The 5,917-nt window shown below is 36.9% G+C and overlaps 1 pseudogene; it reads right to left on the reverse strand.

Annotated features, from left to right (window-relative positions):
• Nucleotides 1-2,610: 2,610 nt before the first annotated feature.
• On the reverse strand, nt 2,611-3,726 carry LOC138148940 (transcription factor E2F5 pseudogene; annotated as a pseudogene).
• Between the last annotated feature and the right edge of the window lie 2,191 nt (nt 3,727-5,917).

Genomic DNA, 5,917 nt, shown 5'->3' on the forward strand with positions numbered 1-5,917 from the left:
CAAGAACATAAGAGAAAAATTTCTAAATGTAGTGGCAAGGAAAGAAATACTTAACATCTTGTTTTAGCTATTTGATTATTTAACACCTTGTTTCAGTTCAACTTCTTTTAAGCCTTGCCCATGATTATATCAAGTCTTTGTTAAGAAGCAGAACTTGTGAACCCCTGTTGCTGGTGCAACAGAAAGGGGAAGAACAGGGAGGAGCTTAATGACCGTATATAAGGAGAAGCCCAGGATGGGAGAGAACAGAACTAAGAGCACTTGTGGTGGCAGATTTTGAGAAGGAAACATTTGTGGTGGCAGTACTCTGTTTGTCTCTTCTGTCTGTGTTGATTTTTGTTTATGATGTGTGTTTAGTTCTCAGATCTTGTTGGTGAGTCTGTGTTGATTTCACAGGCAGATAGTGAATTGACGATGGTGCCAGCAATGTTTATGAATGTTATTGTGGCTCTTTTAAGTTTTGTTTTTCCAGAAACAGAAACTGTGAAGGACTTGAGGTGGACTAGTGTGAGCTTCAATATTGAATGGGATCTGGACGAGGAACTGGACAAGGGGCTGGACAAGGAGCTGAGAGCTGCTTGCCTTTGAATCCAGGTGACAGTTGAGTAGTTTCAAGCAGGAGCTGGGACCATGAAAGAGGAACCATGAAATCTGAGAACCAGCCTCGAGTCAAGATGAAAAGACCTCTTCTTGGATACCTATGCTGACTGAGAAGATTATGATTTAACGTGACCTAGGGATAGAGAACTTTGGCCTTTTTACTTTGTGTCTCATAAGGAGGCCTGCTCCTTGAGGATGATTGAGTTAAGGACTTACTGAGTGATTGTACTTTGTGTCACTTAAGGAGGCTTGCTCCTTAAGGATGATTGAGTTAGGGACTTACTGAATTATATCTTTTGCTTAAAACTATGTGGCCACTTTTGTGTGATAGCTTGTTATGTTATAACATTGTGAATGCTATACTTTGGCTTCTGTCAGTGTTTTGTCTTAGTTTATTACTGAATAAGAAAAGAGTTCATTATACTAGGTAGTCAGAACCTCAAAGTTGTTCCCAACAGCAGTCCTCTGGAAAGCTGCTCATGCTTGACTTTACACAATGCATGGATGAATTAAAATATGCAGCCTAGGAGGAGCTGGGGATTGGCACAATGATGAGATCAGAGATCTATCATATAATGAAATATGCTCCTTCTAGGTTCTTTGTAAAACAATCCCTGATATATTATTAGGCTGTTAGAATTCTCATCACACAAGATGAGATGAAATGATAAAATCACTTTGATTTCTCCTTTGCCCTTTTTATAAGTTAACTTTTATTACATTTATTGCTGTATCTTTGTCCCCAGGGAAATGTAAGCTCCTACGAAAATGTTTTCTTCCTTCCTTCCTTCCTTCCTTCCTTCCTTCCTTCCTTCCTTCCTTCCTTCCTTCCTTCCTCCTTCCTTTCTTCCTTCCTTCCTTCCTTTTTTGCCATAGAAGGCATTAGCATCCATCTAATCTAAGCCATGCTTGGAAAATAATCTCCCCTGTAATATACTTAGGTCATTTATATATTTTTTAAAGACCTCTTTTGATGCATGACACATCCTCCCATGAAATCCATTCTACTTTTGGTCAGCTAAAATGCTAAGTAATAACCTCACCCCCCCTCCTCCAACCCCACCTCAATTAAACCTGCATTTGCCTTTTTGACACTTCCACTCATTACTCCCAATTCTTCTCTCTGGAATCAAGCAAAATGAATCTAATTTTTGTTGGCTCCTCAAATATCAAGTTCCCTAGGTGTTGTCTCTTTTAGATTAAATATCCACACTTCTTTCAGCTGATTCTTTTACAGTCTAAACTTGTGCCCTTCACCATCCTTATTGCCCTTCTTTGAATGTATTTTAGCTTTTTATTATCCCTAAAATGTGGCATGAAAAACTAAGCAAACTATTCTAGGATGTCCCTTCCACACCTAAATTTATGAATCCATGGTATCCTGTGATGTCATCTGGTGAGAACAGAGTACCATGCGACAATCAACTTCATTTTCATGGAGTTATGTTTGCAACTCAGGCTGATTACATTAATGGTTTCTTTTGTTGCTAATTTGTACGTTTTTTTAAAATTCTGGTTAATGTATAGGCATTGGTACATTTAAATGCAAACTACACAGAGAGAGCTTTCCTAAAATCCAGGAAAGTGGAATGTCAAGAAGTCAACAAAACATGAAAAACTTAAAATGCTAGAACAGAAGGCACTTCACAAAATTTGTTCACTGAAACAATTCATGTGTCAGTTTATTTTTTTTTTTTTGCATTTTGCCATTTTGAAAATGGCAGTGAAAAACTGATTGCACTAGAAGGACATAAAGAAAAATATGTATAACTGGTGGCTTTAACAGTATAAAATTATATTTTAAGTGATAAGAGACTTAGGTCATTTATTTTGTAATGATCTTTTTAAAAGGCTGCTTAGTATGCACTTGCATCCAATACAAGGGAAAAATAAGAGGTCTTGGGATGATATAACGGTATAATAACTACCCTCCCCCACCCCCGACAACAACAATTTTGTGACTAATTTTGTTCTGGGAAAAAACCAACCAGATCAAAAAACTTGCAAAGTCACTTTTTGCCCTGAAGAGATCAAAGCCCTTTTGTTCTTCTGGGTACAGTTTTGTGGAATAAATAATTAACAAAAAGAAAAATACTCCCAGAGTAGTGAATTTAAAATGTTGTTACATTCATTATTTTAAATACTTAGGTTATGAAGAAGTTGTCTGGAATGTTATATAGTTAGAGGTAGATAACAGGCCAAATAGTTCTCATAGAATGTAATAATTTATATCTGTACATCAAAGAGATCACACACTCCTTCATTTTCCTCCAGGTTAAAGTAGTAATCAGTAGGGGTAGGAGAGAGCCATAATAAGGGAAACACATCTGAAGACATTAATTCATCAATGATATAACCACTAATAGATCCTGAGGGTGTGTCTGAAACTGATGTCTGCTGCAGATGCTGACCTCTGGTAAAGGTGTGTTGTTCAGGCAGATTCTGGGTTTCTATGTTAGGTTTCTGTGGATTCACTGATGAAGAGACTTGATAAGGAGGTTGGGTGAGGTCATCAGGTGGAGAAACAGGAAAAACCACAGGCTTAGACGAATTGGATTCTTTATTAATAAGCAGCACGTGGATAGGTCCTGAGTGACTCTTTAAATTGATCTGGTATTTCTTTTGTCCATTCTGGCCCATTTCAGGAATAGGTACCTCCAGCTGTGTACCAGAAGGTGCTTGAATTGCAAGATGTGTATCTCCATTAAAACAATTACAGATGTCTTCATGAGTTATATAAGAAAATCTGCTATTACTGGAGTCATCCATAACATTTTTGATGCTTTGCTGTAGCCATAATTTCTGTTGATCAAGTTCTCTCTCTTTTAGCTCCAGATCTTCAATTTCTGTTTTGAGATATCTCAGTCTATCGATAATTTCCTTTGTATTACATCCAGCACCTACACCTTTCCACTGTATAGTAGTGTTGGACTTCTTTTCAGTTAAATCAATTCCTTCCAAAACATTGGCAATATCATAAATTCTTCTTTTTTTTGCTGGACAACCAGAGTATCTGCAGCCACCTTGAGATGAAGGACCCCGTCCTTGGCCTCCTACAGCAGGGACACAAACTTGGTGGTGAGCAGCCCCAGGCTCTTCTCCTGGTGGCTGCTGCCGCCGATCCTACTGCCCGTTTTGTTGGTTTTGTTGGTGTCATTGTCATTGTTGTTTTCTGTGGTGTGGAAAGGTTGCTGCTGCTGCCATCTCAAACTGTTGAGTCATATTGTTTGCATTTCACTAAATTCTTCAACTGTTTTTCACAGGATAATGATAATAATAATAGCTAACATTTATGCGGCACCTACTATGTGTTAGTCATGGTGCTAAAAACTACAAACATTTTCATATTTTATTTTTATTATAAATCTGGGAGTTATTTTTTGCAGATAAGAAAACTGAGACAAATATAGATTAAGGATCAAACATTAACTGAGGATCACAGTTAGCAAATGCACAAGACCAGATTTTACTTCATGTCTTGCTGACTCAGGGACCAGGGTTCTATCCACTAACCACCTAGCAGGCTGAAATTAATTTCACGCTAACTGGGTGCCATGCCCACTATATAAAGTTGAATTTTTTAAATTAAATTTCATATTTTTAGACTTGTCACAATATCTTAGCTGATGTTTTTGAATTTTGATTCTGTTATCCAGTATGTTAGCTCTCTTTTAATTATTTGATCATTTGACAAGGATACCCATCTATGCCTTTATCCAAACACAAGACAAAAATGGATCCTCAGGACCTTCCATGGAAGAATTCCTTTGAGGTTTTCACACAGCTATCAAGCTATCAGGGATGACTGAACTTGTTTCTGCAATAACTAAGTCCATACCCATGAAAGTGATAAGAGGCTTTTCTCACCCTCTTCCTAGTCCCTAGGATATACACACATGCATACACACAAACACACAGACACATATATAGTCACCCTGTATGATTTGGAGCCTCAGAATGAAACTTTATTTTTCTGCTTGTTAAGTTAAGATTTAAGGAGATCCCAACGAGTCAAAGGACCATCTCAACTTAATGACAGGGAAGGTTCCCTTTCATCTTTTTCTTCACCCACATTCTAGAATGTTTCCAGAATCTTCTGCTCTATGTGGGATATTATCACATCACATATTTTCCTTCAGATATTATTATAGCCACAGTTCTTGTATAATATTTTTACCATGGTCTCAATTTTGATATTAGATACCATGAGATAATGTCCCATGCATCCAAGTAAAACCTGGGGAGAATTTTAGCAGTAATTAACACTGTGAAGTCTAGTGGACTATAAATGTTAGGAAAATGAGTCAGAATACAGAGGTTCTTTTCCCAGATGCACTTGATATAAGAAACTTTGGAATCTTAAACAAGTCACTTAACTTTTCTTGCTTTCAGTTTCTTCTCTTGAGAAATGAAAATATAACCATGTGGTCACATGCAGAATAGGTAGGGTAGGTAAATGATGAAATGTGACAGTAGAAGAAAGGGAAAGAAAAACACTTTAAAAGATACAAATAACCAATTATCAAGTTACATGGAAATGTTCCTTAGGCTTTGTGATGATTAAAGTAAATAGAGTGTAACAAACTGTTTCAGTGACAATGCATAGCATTTTTTCTGAATATATACTAATAAGTGACATTCATTTGTGAAAAACTCTAAATGAAGGATACTTCTGACATGAAGCTAAAATAGGAATTGGAGGAAACAGAGCAATAGAAGTCATAATAGCACCCAAAAAAGAGACAATTGTATCAACAACCACAATAGTTTGAGAACATAATTGTGCTTTCGATATGTCTGTGCTATGCATTTCTTTTCCTTTTAGAATTCACCATTTCAAATCAGCATTTTTGCAAAACCTCTAATCACTGACTGGATGAGGCAAGAGATGGGTAATGGAGTTGTGACATTATACTCTGTTTTTTTTTTTTATTTCATTGTGATCTGGTAAATTTATTTTGGATCCTTTAAGAACATTTGGCAAGAATGGAAAAGCTCTATAAAGAAAGGGGAAAAACACAAGAACCAAGGTTAAAATCAATAGCATCATCAGTCACTCCTTCTCAACCCACTATGCTGTGCAGTAGCATTCAAAGGCGCCTGTGAGAAATGGTGCTTTAACCTTGGGAGTGCAAGCTATTGAATACTAAAATGGATTTGACTGCATTAGAAGAAGTCTTTCAAAGGCTTTGGTAATTCTTCTCATAACAAAACTATTTACTCCTATGAGGAATCAACTCTGAACAGAACAAGCATGACAGATTTGGCCACAAACAGTCTGGGATACCTGCAATCAATCTGTGCCAACCCATATCAC

Source organism: Petaurus breviceps, unplaced genomic scaffold, assembly GCF_028583685.1.
Source record: "Petaurus breviceps papuanus isolate PSGF00001 unplaced genomic scaffold, PetGlider_PUasm1.0 90842, whole genome shotgun sequence".
Lineage (NCBI taxonomy): Eukaryota > Metazoa > Chordata > Mammalia > Diprotodontia > Petauridae > Petaurus > Petaurus breviceps.